The following is a 14622-nucleotide window of genomic DNA, read 5'->3' as shown; positions in this document are numbered from 1 at the left end:
GGCATGCTGAAAGTTGAGATAGGTCAAAAGTTAGGTCTCTTGTGCCAAATAGTTAGCCAAGTTGTGAATGCAAACGAAAAAATCTTGAAGGAAATTAAAAGTGCTACTGCAGGGAACACACGGATAAGAAAGTGAAAAGGCCTTATTGCTGATATGGAGAAAGTTTGAGGGGTCTGGATAGAAGATCAAATAGCCGCAGCATTCCCTTAAGCCAAAGCCTAATCCAGAGAAAAGCCCTAACTCTCTTCAATTCTATAGAGGCTGACTGAGGTGAGAAAGTTATAGAAGAAAAGTTTGAAGCTAACAGAGGTTGGTTCATGAGGTTTAAGGAGAGAAGTCATCACTGTAACATCAAAGGGCAAGGTGAAGTAGCAAGTGCTGATGTAGAAGCTGCAGCGAGTTATTCAGAAAATCTTGCTAAGATGATTAATGAAGGTGATTGCACTAACTAACAGATTTTCCATGTAGACGAACAGTCTTTTATTGGAAGAAGATGCCATCTAGGACTTTCATAGCTAGAAAGGAGAAGTCAATGCCTGGCTTCAAGTCTTCAAAGGACAGGCTGACTCTCTTGTTAGGGGTTAATGCAGCTACTGACTTTAAGTTGATGTCAAAGCTCATTCACCATTCTGAAAATCCTAGAGCCCTTCAGAATTATGTTAAACTATTCTGCCTGTTCTCTATCAATGGAACAACAAAGCTTGCATGACAGCACATCTGTTTACAACATGGTTTACTTAATATTTTAAACTCACTGTTAAGACCTACTGCCCAGAAAAAAAGATTCATTTCAAAATATTACTGCTTATTGACAATGTGCCTCGTCACCTAAGAGCCCTGATGGAGATGCACAATGAGATTCATGCTGTTTTCATGCCTGCTAACACAACATCATGGATCAAGGAGTGATTTTGACTTCTAAGTCTTATCATTTAAGAAATTCATTTTGTAAGGCTGTAGCTGCCATAGATAGTGATTCCTCTAATGGACCTGGGCAAAGTAAACTCAGGAAAAGAGCTATCATTCTAGATGCCATTAAGAACATTTGTGATTCATGGGAAGAGGCCGAAATATGAACGTTAACAGGAGTTTGGAAGAAGTTAATTCCAACCCCTGTGGGTGACTTTGAGGGGCTCAAAACTTCTGTGGAGGAGATAACCGCAGATGTGGTGGAAATAGCAAGAAAACCAGAAGTAGAAGTGGAGCCTGAAGATGTGTCTGAATTGCTGCAGTCTCATGATAAAATTTTAATTGATGAGGAGTTGCTTCTTGTGGGTGAGCAAAGAAAATAGTTTCTTGAGATGGAATCAACTCCTGGTCATGATGCTGGGAAGACTGTTGAAATGATCACAAAGGATTTAGAATATTTCATAAACTTATTTGTTAAAGCAGCAACAGGGTTTAAGAGGATTGACCTCAATTTTAAAAGAAGTTCTACTGTGGGTAAAATGTTATCAAACAGCATTGCATGCTATAGAGAAATCATTCGTGAAAGGAAGAGTCAATCGATGTGGCAAACTTTTTTTTTGGTCTTATTTTTAAAAATTTCCACAGCCACCCCTACCTTCAGCAATCACCACCCTGACCAGTCATCAGCCATCAACATCAAGGCAAGATGCTCCACCAGCAAAAACATTACAACTCACTGAAGGCACAGATGATGGTTAGCATTATTTAGCAATAAAGTATTTTTAAATTCAGGTGTGTACATTGGTGGGGGTTTTTTTAGACGATGTTATTGCACACAATAGACTACAGTATACAGTAAATATAACTTTTATATGCACTGGGAAACCAAAAAATCATGTAACTCTATTTATTGAGATATTCACTTTATTGTGGTAGTCTGGAACTGAACCTTCAATATCTCCCAGGTATGCCTGTATTTACCTGATTGATTTGAAAACTTATGTCTACACAAAAAAAACACACACAAATATTTGTAACAACTTTATTCTCAATCACAAAAAAATTGGAAGGAACTAAAATGTCCTTTAATAGGTTAATGGATAAACAAACAGTGGAATGTTATTCAACTATTATAAATATGAGCTCTTAAGCCAAGAAAAGACTTGATGAACCTTAAATGCATGTTGATAAGTGAAAGAAGCTAGTCTGAAAATGCTACATACTGTATGGTTCTACTTATATGACATTCTGGAAGAAACAATACTATAGCAATAGTAAAGAGATCAGTGGTTCGCAGGGGTTTGTGGGTGGTGTGGGGGGGTGGTGTGTACGTGGAGAAGGTTGAATCCATGGAGCACTCATGAGTTTGTGTGTGTGTGTGTGCGTGTGTGAAGAGGTAGGGGCTTATTGAAATACAAACATTCGAGAACATGTAAGATAGAAAATGACCACAACATATACAGACACTTGCTGCAAGAGGACTTCTGAGGTATTTACCCACTGCCTATGCTACCCATGTGCTATCACATTTTTTCCTGGTTAAATACAATAAGATGGGGAGGGGAAGGGGACAGAGCGGCCCTGGCCAATGGCTGCCATGTGACCTCAGGGCTGTACCGTCAGATGAGCTCCTCTTGGCCCAGGGCCCCATTCTGGGGGCACCTGCTGGCGCTCCCACCCTCGGGCTTTCAGGCTGACACCCTGCTGTTGCTCTTGAGGGCAGCGAGGGCTTGCTGACACTCATGAGTTTTATAATGTTCTCTTAGTCTACGCGGGCTACTGAAATAAAATACCACAGACTGTGTGGCTGAAACAAGAGATATTTATTTCCTCTTAGTTCTGGAGGCTGACTGCCCAGCAGAACCTTGGGGGTAGGGAAGCTATCTGAGGACAAAGAAACCATCTGCAACCCAGGGAGACAGCTCTAACCAAAAACTGAACCCTCCCAGAACTTGATCTTGGACTGGATCTGGAACCAGCATCCAGAATAATGAGAAAACAGATTTTTGTCATATAAGCTATCCAGTCTGTGGAATTTTGTTATGGCAGCCTAAGCTGACTAAGAGTGACAAACTAATCTGTATGATATTGTACCAGTAACTGTGGATACATGACACTATGTGTTTGTCAATATCCACAGAACTTTCAGCACAAAGAATGACTCAATGTATGCAAATTAATAAAAACCAACTTAGGAGTCTGGGGGATCCCAGAATTGAATGCAGAATGTGACAAGACAATCTAACTGTATTAATAATGTATGCAACAACCTACTTAAGAAAGTGGAAGGAAAAGAAGCTGACCTAAGTAACTCTGGAAACGACTTAAGTCTGTAAAATTAAAGGCAAAAAAAATGATACATGGACGTTTGTACTCTAATTGAAACAGTTGTTTCCCATGGGGGTACCAGTTAAATATTCTGATACTGGTATACATGTATATTGGAATCGAACTATTAATAATTAACTGGCTGATTATGGGAACCAGGTTTTTCACTGTTACAGTGAGAGTTTACAGATAAGCAATGGAAGAGGTTAGAATGATCCATATGGAAAAGGATTAAAGCTGGAGACATCAGAATTTAGTCACTCTAATATTAATATAGATACGGATGGTTACATAGAGAAATACTTATAGATATGTTATATACATGGGTTAATATACACACATGTATTAACTTGCTCTGTCAGCTGAGAGGGCCTAGAAGCAATATCCTGATAGCAGTGAGCACACCTAGCGCTAAGATCTTGGTTTCTAATACCATTCTCCAATAAAAGAAACCAGCATTCTTCGTAAAAAAGACTGATTCTAGGACAGGGACAGAAAATGTACAAGAAGAGCCTGGAGTGTCTTATAGTGCTAGAAAGTAAGAAAGTATTTAAAAAAACAAAAGGAAAAAAACCTCACAATGATGGGGATATATTGAAGGGACACAGGAGCCAATTGAATGAGCTTTCAATGGCCAAATATGGAACAGTGTGAGCAACAAAATAAATAAAAGAGTATTAGATTATAGCCCAAAATATAAAATAAAATCTCCTTGCATGAGTCCATCCACATTAATATAAATAGATGACTGAATAAATAACAAGTGGGGTGAAGAGACAAGTCTCCTGTGCAGAAGGATTCCAGGTAATTTATGTAGTTACTCTACCCTCAAGGAGGTGGAACAGAAGTCCCCATTCCTTAAACAAGGTGACTTCCTTCCAAGGAGTACAAGGTAGGAAGGGGAGAAAAGTAGTAACTCTACAATATATACTCGAGAAACACTACTTCAGTCAGATGATCAAGATCAACATCAGTAGTGACAGGGCATGTTGATAGTATGTAGTAAGATACGATATAGTAAGAATGGTATTTACCTCTGTGCTCTTCCTCCCCTGAACCTATACCCTGAGTCTAATAGCAAGAAAAACATTAACAAAAAACATAGTTAAGACATTCTACAAAATACCAACCAGTAGTTCTCAAAACTGTCAAAGTCATCAAAACAAGTCCGAGAAACTGTTGTAGCCAAGAGAAGCCTAGGTAGACATGATGGCTAAACATAATGTGGTATCTGAAGAGCATCCTGGAACAGAAAAATACATTAGGTAAAAGAAATTCTGAATAAAGTATGGACTTTAGTTAGTAATAATATATCAATATTGGTTTGTTAAGTATAACAAATGTACCATACTAAGATGTCAGTAAGAGGGGAAACTGGGTGCAAGGTATATGGGAACTCTATATACTATCTTCTCAATTTTTCTGTAGATATAAAAGTATTCTAAAAAATAAAGTTTAGTAAATATAAGGATTTTGAAGTTGATTAAAGAGAATAAAAAGGATAGAAATCATAGTGGAATAAAAATAGTAACATTAATTGGGAGGATATAAATAAATATAAACACATTTCTTTTCTAAAACATTGTCACTGAAATTAAATCTTCACAGTGGGTGGAACAGCATATCACACATAGGTACAGAGTGAATTTATGAACTGAAAGATGGAGGAAATTATGTTAATGTAGAGAGAGAGAGAGAGATAAAGAGACTGAAAGTATTAAAAACAGGTTAAAGACAAGGCAAAGAGAATGGAAAGCTCCAATACACATCTAATGGATATTCTGGAAAGATGAAATAGAGAAAATGAGAGAGGGGTAGTATTTGAAGATTTGATGATTAAGAATTTAGCAGAATTGATAAAAACCCAAGAATGGCTTGATCAGGGCAAATAAAAATAAATACACACTCACACATTATAGTAGAACCATGGAACACTTAAGCCAATGAAAAGAATCTTAAAAGCAACCAAAGAGAAAAGAGAAATCACAAGGAACAATAATGATGTTGACAGAATCAAGTTTCTACATCTGTAACAGAGAGGAGACCTACTAAATTCCTCATGTAAAGAATGCCACTTTGTGATATCTTTTGTGTGATTTCCTACTAGCCTTTCCTAGGGGCAGAATTTAACTTAACCATTGGTGGCGCACATGCTTTTCCTTCTTTCTTATATTTCTGCAGTTACTAGGTAAGGAAAATATTTATTAAAGGGACAAGGATTTGAATATATGTATGTAAAAGAATACGTATATTCAATCTTTACTTGTTTCTTCAATCATCCAAGTCAACAAATAATTTTTGAGCTAATTCTAATTAATGGGAGCTCTTAGAAAGTCAAAACAACTAAAAATCCCTTATCTCAAAAGGTAGAGTTCTGTCAGAAGACACATATTGATATTATAGCATGATAAATTCATTTTTTTTTTTTGACTGCACCATGCAGCATGTGGAATCTTAGTTCCCCAACCAGGGATCGAACCCTTGGCCCCTGCAGTGGAACTACGAAGTCCTAACCACTGGACCGCCAGGGAATTCCGCATGATCAATTCTAAGGTAAAGATATGTAACGTAATTTAAGAACTTATACAAGGGCCACTTAACTCAGACTGGAGTTAGAAATGTGATCATTATTTTTCATAAACCCTTCGGGGGAGTAGTGCAAAGAACTTCACCTGGTTATAACATTAAAGCAGACATATGACAAAGGAAATTACAAAGTTTTAATCTAAGCAAATCACTTGGATTTGAAGTAAGCTTTCCTTTTCTTCACAACTGTGCCAGTTTGGTGATTATGACTTGAGAGGCTTCTGGTCAGGTCACAAATTCATTATTGATGAAAGTGTGTGCTCAGGCTGAAGAGCAGAGCAGGTGGAATGGTACCCACTTTCCTTCCCAACGACCAATGAAGAGAGTGTCTTCCTTTCTCGCCACACTCGTTTCCTACCTGAATCTCCAAATACCAATGAACCAGTTAAACCAGAGAGGAAATGAGAAGAGGAATAGTGTTTGCACTGTTTGGTGAGTGAAATTCTGTAATTGTCTTGTCCTCAAATGCCCAGAATTAAGTAACTAGGTCGATATATCTTCAAATCTAATCGACTAAACAATGCAGTTTACTATTATAATATTGCTTCAATATAGTAATTCTACCATTCTTGACCATCAATAACTAAGTGGATTTTTAAACTATTTTTAAATATAAAAAAATAACGAAACCATAGAAGATGATCATGGGTATGAGTCTGATCCTAGCTAGCTGCACTTGAAGGCACGGCTGTCATTTCCTCACCACAGTGTGTGACACTTTTATTTAGTTTTAAAACTGTAGACAGAGCCACTGATTCAAAACAGGATGTGGGTAAACAGTTATGCATAGGAGTTGCTGGACTAGACATGAGCTAAGATAGTGGTTCTGAAACAGCATCTTCAGACCAGTGCTGGCTTGCTGTGTAAGAATCACCTGAGAAACTTGTTAGGATGCAGATTCCCAAGCACCAGATCCCAGAGAGTCTGTCAAATAGGTCTGGGCGGGGTCCAGGAATCTTCCTTTTAAGCGAGCTCCCCAGGAGGTTCTCACACAGATAGCCAAGGAACCACACTTCGAGAAACACAAGAAGCTTACAATTTCTCTGCCAGCTCTGGTCGTGTTAAAGGGCTACATTGAGTGATAAAGAGAGAAGTATAAGAAAAAATTATGAGAAATCTAAAAAACATTAAAAGTGTCTTTAGAAAAAAGCTACCTCCTAGGAATTTCCTGTTTGATTTCCCATCAGGGCTGTGTGAAATCTTTACCCTTTCCAGCCTCTATTACCCCTCATTTTCAGTGAGTGACACTAACCCTTACTCCACTGCAGTGGAAGTCTTCTGAAAGGAGCTTCCTTAATTCCCTTCCCCCATTGACTTCTGTCTCTCTTTCCCTTTGCCCCTGTTTCAGAGATAAGGTACTGACTGAAGTGAATTTATGTTTTTCCCATCCCTCACATCTTTTTTACTTACCCACGGATTTCTTCCATTAGGCCCATAAAGGTTTTCTATTTTTCCTTATTCTGAATTTAACCAGTTAGACCTGCTTTTCCAGCATGAAGTAAAAAGAAGATCACGTCTCTTCAATACTTAATTTCATGAGTCCACGATCTGCTCAGCTTCGCAGGAGGAGATTTTCATTCATGGATCCTGTTCTGCCTTCTTTCCTAAATTCCCTGAGAATCGAGGGTCCTTACTGGGTGGTGCTTCCAAACTTCCTGAAAAGAGAAATGGAGAATTTGAAATGCCACTAGTGGGCCCAGGTTCAGTTACTGTTCTGCTACCGTCACAAAATGTTGTTACCGAAATCCTGCCCTGTAGAGTTCAAGGCACTGACACCATTCCTACTCCTGAGCCTTCAAGATCTTGGTATTTCTTGGAAAGAAGCCAGTCTAGGTCATCTGGTATTTAATGCAGCCAAAAGAATGTGAGCTCCCAAGATGCCAGTTCTTTTAGCTTTTATTCACGTGCTCCATCTTTTGTCTTCAAGACCCCTTTCGTAATGGGATGGCTGAATTGGAAGGAGCTGTGGTCTAATTTTCAAAATGGAGCAACCCCTCTTTGCATGCCTAGCAAGGTTCAGATGTTAAGCAAAACCCACCAGTTGAGACTGATCCTTCCCTTGTGGTGAAATCTCTTTGTGAGCTTTTCTTGTTAGTGGACCTCATTAAAGACAATCTCAATTTATCAGAGGTCTTAAGTAGCTAATTTTAGACTCTAGAGAGAGGAACCAGTATTTCTTTTCTGGCTTCTTGATTCTCCTCCAATGGTGTCCAACTTCGCATACCAAGGACAGCCATTGTTTGCTGATGAAAGGTCCTGTTTTATCTTTACACCTGGGAGGGTAGGTTGCTACTTGTGTTACAACTAGCTAATTAAAGAGCCCTTCTAGTGATTCTTCCCTTATTAACAAAATTATACTTCAAGATAACTTGCTGTCTCCACTTCTAGGCTTAGAGAAATTTGTCGTAATTTTATATGCCTTAAATATATGTGTATATATATGTGATATATGTGTATATGTATATATATGTGTGTATATATATATACACACACACATGCATATGTATACATCTGTATATATGCATCTTGACTGATTTCTTCTTGCATCTGTTGCTGTATCTTTTTCCTTCTGTTAACAACTAATCTTGGAAAAGTGTCATTGACAGCCTTCTAAAGAACAGTGTTATGGTTATTTTAAAATTAAACTTTATTTTCCTCAACCTCTTTGTAACATTTGATATCTGTAATCAGACTCTTTCCTTTATGAAATACTCTGCTCCTGCCTTCTTGATTATTCCTTTTCTGATTCCTCTTTCAGCCACTTAAATGGAGCCATTCCTTAGGTTCTCTCCTCTCTATACTCTTTTCCTTGGGGTTCTCATCTTCTGTTACAACTTCAAATATCACTGCTGTATACCTCGGCCATTTTCCCAGACCAGAATTCCTTGCTCTTAATCTAACCCTCTGACCTTATCTTTCCCTGTCTCTCCTACATATACTGTATTGTAATTGTATTGAATGAACAAAATTTTCTGTCTCTATGACTACAGAGATTAGAGAGGAATGCATAAATGAGTGATGTGGGTCAGGTAAAGACAAATCATTTTGTAACAGACACTCAGCCTCAGTGTCAGGACAACAGGGAAAGGTGGGCACTCAGGAGGTTATGGCCAGGAAGCCAGCTGCTACTCAGCTCCAGTGAATTGTTTTTCAGGTTTTTTTTCCTTCCGTCCCTCCTTCTTTCCTTCCTTCCCTCCTTCCTTCCTTCCTCCCTCTCTCCCTCCCTTCCTTTTCTTTCTTTTGAAAGATTGTATTTAAATACTCAAGAGACTTAAAATCTGTCACAGAATTTGCAGGCCAGTAATAATGAGTTCCTTCCCTTTTTCTGTCATCGGAGTTGGCACATGAGCCAACTCTGGGTAGAAAGATACATTGAACTTAGAAGTGGTATATTGCCAGGCCAATATTGAGTTGACGTTCACTGCTTTTAGCAAAATCTTTGGATTTTAATACATGATCATGTTTGCAGTATCTATGCTAATGTTACAATTCGAGATTGTAAATCCACATGCTTTACTTTTGTGCAATGGGAGGTTTTTGATTGTTGCTATTTTAAGGGGAAGAATTTCACATTCAAAATGGTCCAGAAGACATTTATTGATGTTTTTGCCTTAACAACAAAAAACTTAAAAATGTTGTGTATGCATCACTACGCATGGAACAGACAAAAATTTGGCAATCATTTTAAACTGATAAGAACAGATACTACACTTGATCTTAGCCTAAAGGCCAAGAAGCGATGGCAGTCATTTTAGAAAGGCAACGGAAGTATGTGTGCCCTTTGGGTTTATTTTGGAAACAAAAAAGAATTGGAAAATGTCAGGTTTACAAGAGCAGAATCCCCTTGCGTGGTGCCAGAACAGGGAACATGCTTAGCAGGAATCAAGCGCGGATTATGGACAGTCCTCAAACGAGAATGTTCATGAGCATAGTTGCCTGGCAGTGACAAAACAATTTTTGTGCTGTTATTAAATCAAATTAAAAATGTTCACAGTTAACTCCTCTTCGCTTCCTCAGAGGTATTTTTGTCAAAACTTTGGTGAGTTTTCTTATAGACCTTTGTCTGGCCATTGATATATTAAATTGTGGTTTTAAAATATATATATATATATAATTTATATATGAAACTGTACTTTTTAATATCTAAGAAAATAAAAATGTTTAATATACTTATATAAACTGAATTATACCATATATAATGCTCAGCAACTTGATGTTTTAAATTTCATTAGTCCACTTATTTTTGTAAAATTTACAATCAAGTGTTTAATATCTAAAGCCCTTTAAAATTTATGTTACCTTGAAATGTTTTCTTCTAATTAGCATTTTAACTCTCTTAATGAGTCCCTTGCTTATGCTAATGATTTCCTGATTTTCTTCTTCCTTGTCTATGTTAGTTCCAGATATCCAGTCACTCCACTCCCACCCCATCCTCCTTATCCTATTTGAGGTTTAAGATTACCCAAAACTTTCTAGTACTCGTTATGGTCCTGACTCTTAACTGAACCATTTTCCTCATTGTAGCCTTTTGGTCTATCAAGGTAATACTAGCCTTAGGGTTGAAGTGAGGAATGTCTGCTCTTTTTCTATCCTCCCAGAGAGTTTCTGAAAGGTTGGCATGGTCTGGTCCTTGAAGGCTTGGTAGAACTCAACTGTAAAATCACCTAGGTCTACTATTTGCTTTGCAGAAAAACTTTAAATTTTTTTATTTGATTTTCTGTACTAATTTTAGGATAATTCTGTTTCTTCTTGAGACACTTTTAATAGTTTATGTATTTCTAGAACTCTGTTCATTTTGTGTAACTTTTCAGAGCCTTTAGTATAATATTTTTCATAGTATCATTTTATGTTCTTTTTAATCTCCACTAACTTTCTGGTTATGTTACCTTTTAAAAATCCTAAGATGTTTTTGTCTCTTTTCATTGTCCTTCTTCAATCTTGGCAGAGCCTCATCTATTTTACCAGTCTTTAGAGAATAAACTTTCACCTTTGTTGAATTTATTGTATTTCTGGTTTTGATTTTATTAACTTTTGCTCTTTTAAAATTTTCTCCTTCCTACTACTTTCTTCAAATTTAGCCTACTGTTATATTTCTGATTTCTCATGATGGATTTGTATTTTCTAAAGTAATAATTGAAGGTCATAGATTTCTTTCTGATGACTAGTTTGGATGCATCCCACAGGTTTTGACAAATATTTGATATATGTATTTTTTTATTGTTGTTTAGTACTAAATATTTTAAGTTTGCATTATTACTTATTTTATAAATGAGCTATATAGAATTGTGTTTTATATTTCCAAATGTATGGGATGCTTTATTTAACTTTTTGTTATTTATTTCTTAATTAATTATAATGCAAATAATATGGTTTGCATCATGCATCGTGTTTAACATGAGCTGAGATTTTCTTTAGCTTTTTACGTGGTCAAGTTTTTCTTGCTCCACGTTTATTGGAGCAGACGTGTACTCTAATTTCTGGCTGTAGAATTATATATAATTCATCTTTCTGTGCATGGGCAATGAGAAAGGTGTTTGAAAGTCTTCCACTTCAGGTTAGATTAGTCAGTTTCTCATGTTTAAATAATATTTTGCTTTATGTATTCTGAAGCTATTTTATTAGATGTATAAAAGTTTAGAATTATTATATCTTTCTGATGACTGGCTACTTTCAGCACTTTGTAGAGGTGACTTTGTCCCTATAATACTTTTGTATTAAAGTCCATATTTCTAATATTAATATATATACTTCAGGATTTTTAATTGTTGTTCTTATTTGCCAGATGTATCATTTTCCATGCTTTCCATGTTTTTGGATCTTTATTTATATATATATTTAAACATCTTTATTGGAGTATAATTGCTTTACAATGGTATGTTAGTTTCTGCTTTATAACAAAGTGAATCAGCTATACATACACATATATTCCCATATCTCCTCCCTCTTGCGTCTCCCTCCCACCCTCCCTATCCCACCCCTCTAGGTGGTCACAAAGCACCGAGCTGATCTCCCTGTGCTTTGTGGCTTCTTCCCACTAGCTATCTATTTTACATTTGGTAGTGTATATATGTCCATGCCACTCTCTCACTTCGTCCCAGTTTACCCGTCCCCCTCGCCATGTCCTCAAGTCCATTCTCTACGTCTGTGTCTTTATTCCTGTCTTACCCTCTAGGTTCTTCAGAACCATTTTTTTTTTTTTTTAGATTCCATATATATATGTGTTAGCATACGGTATTTGTTTTTCTCTTTCTGACTTATTTCACTCTGTATGACAGACTCTAGGTCCGTCCACCTCATAACAAATAACTCAATTCCGTTTCTTTTTATGGCTGAGTAATATTCCATTGTATATATGTGCCACATCTTCTTTATCCATTCATCTGTCAATGGACACTTAGGTTGCTTCCATGTCCTGGCTGTTGTAAATAGTGTTGCAGTGAACAGTGTGGTACATGACTGTTTTTGAATTATGGTTTTCTCAGGGTATACGCCCAGTAGTGGGATTGCTGGGTCATATGGTAGTTCTATTTTTAGTTTTATAAAGAACCTCCATACTGTTCTCCATAGTGGCTGTATCAATTTACATTCCCACCAACAGTGAAAGAGGGTTCCCTTTTCTTCACACCCTCTCCAGCATTTATTGTTTGTAGATATTTTAATGATGGCCATTCTGACTGGTGTGAGGTGATACCTCATTGTAGTTTTGATTTGCATTTCTCTAATGATAAGTGATGTTGAGCATCCTTTCATGTGTTTGTTGGCAATCTGTATTTCTTCTTTGAAGAAATGGCTGTTTAGGTTTTCTGCCCATTTTTGGATTGGGTTGTTTGTTTTTTTGATATTGAGCTGCATGAGCTGCTTGTAAATTTTGGAGATTAATCCTTTGTCAGTTGCTTCATTTGCAAATATTTTCTCCCATTCTGAGGGTTGTATTTCATCTTGTTTATGGTTTCCTTTGCTGTGCAGAAGCTTTTAAGTTTCATTAGGTCCCATTTGTTTCTTTTTGTTTTTATTTCCATTCCTCTAGGAGGTGGGTCAAAAAGGACCTTGCTGTGATTTATGTCATAGAGTGTTCTGCCTAAGTTTTCCTCTAAGAGTTCTATAGTGTCTGGTCTTACATTTAGGTCTTTAATCCATTTTGAGTTTATTTTTGTGTATGGTGTTAGGGAGTGTTCTAATTTCATTCTTTGACATGTAGCTGTCCAGTTTTCCCAGCACCACTTATCGAAGAGGCTCTCTTTTCCCCATTGTATATTCTTGCTTCCTTTATCAAAGATAAGGTGACCATATGTGCGTGGGTTCATCTCTGGGCTTTCTGTCCTGTTCCATTGATCTATATTTCTGTTTTTGGGCCAGTACCATACTGTCTTGATTACTGTAGCTATGTAGTATAGTCTGAAGTCCGGGAGTCTGATTCCTCCAACTCCGTTTTTCTTTCTCAAGATGGCTTTGGCTATTCGGGGTCTTTTGTGTTTCCATACAAATTGTGAAATTTTTTATTCTAGTTCTGTTTAAAATGCCAGTGGTAGTTTGATAGGGATTGCATTGAATCTGTAGATTGCTTTGGGTAGTATAGTCATTTTCACAATGTTGATTCTTCCAATCCAAAAACATGGTATATCTTTCCATCTGTTTGTATCATGTTTAATTTCTTTCATCAGTGTCTTATAGTTTTCTGCATACAGGTCTTTTGTCTCCATAGGCAGGTTTATTCCTAGGTATTTTATTCTTTTTGTTGCAGTGGTAAATGGGAGTGTTTCCTTAATTTCTCTTTCAGATTTTTCATCATTAGTGTATAGGAATGCAAGAGATTTCTGTGCATTAATTTTGTATCCTGCTACTTTACCACATTCATTGATTAACTCGAGTAGTTTTCTGGTAGAATCTTTAGGATTCTCTATGTATAGTATCATGTCATCTGCAAACAGTGACAGCTTTACTTCTTCTTTTCTGATTTGGATTCCTTTTATTTCTTTTTCTTCTCTGATTGCTGTGGCTAGGACTTCCAAACTATGTTGAATAATAGCGATGAGAGTGGGCAACCTTGTTTTTTTCCAGATCTTAGTGGAAATGGTTTCAGTTTTTCACCATTGAGAACGATGTTGGCTGTGGGTTTGTCATATATGGCCTTTATTATGTTGAAGTAAGTTCCCTCTATGCCTGCTTTCTGGAGAGTTTTTTATCATAAATGGGTGTTGAATTTTGTCAAAAGCTTTTTCTGCATCTATTGAGATTATCATATGGTTTTTATCCTTCAATTTGTTAATATGGTTTATCCAATTGATTGATTTGCGTATATTTGCATATATTCTTGGGATAAACCCCACTTGATCATGGTGTATGATCCTTTTAATGTGATGCTGGATTCTGTTTGCTAGTATTTTGTTGAGGATTTTTGCATTTATGTTCATCAGTGATATTGGCCTTCAGTTTTCTTTTTTAGTGACATCTTTGTCTGGTTTTGGCATCAGGGTGATGGTGGCCTCATAGAATGAGTTTGGGAGTATTCCTCCCTCTGCTATATTTTGGAAGAGTTCGAGAAGGTTAGGTGTTAGCTCTTCTCTAAATGTTTGGTAGAATTTGCCTGTGAGCCCATCTGGTCCTGGGCTTTTGTTTGTTGGAAGATTTTTAATCACAGTCAATTTCAGTGCTTGTGATTGGTCTGTTTATATTTTCTATTTCTTCCTGGTTCACTCTCAGAAGGTTGTGCTTTTCTAAGAATTTGTCCATTTCTTCCAGGTTGTCCATTTTATTGGCATAGAGTTGCTGGTAGTAATCTCTCATGATCCTTTTTATCTC

The sequence above is a fragment of the Balaenoptera physalus genome, assembly GCF_965194825.1.
Source record: "Balaenoptera physalus genome assembly, chromosome: 6".
NCBI classification, from domain to species: domain Eukaryota; kingdom Metazoa; phylum Chordata; class Mammalia; order Artiodactyla; family Balaenopteridae; genus Balaenoptera; species Balaenoptera physalus.
This window is presented reverse-complemented; position numbering follows the sequence as displayed.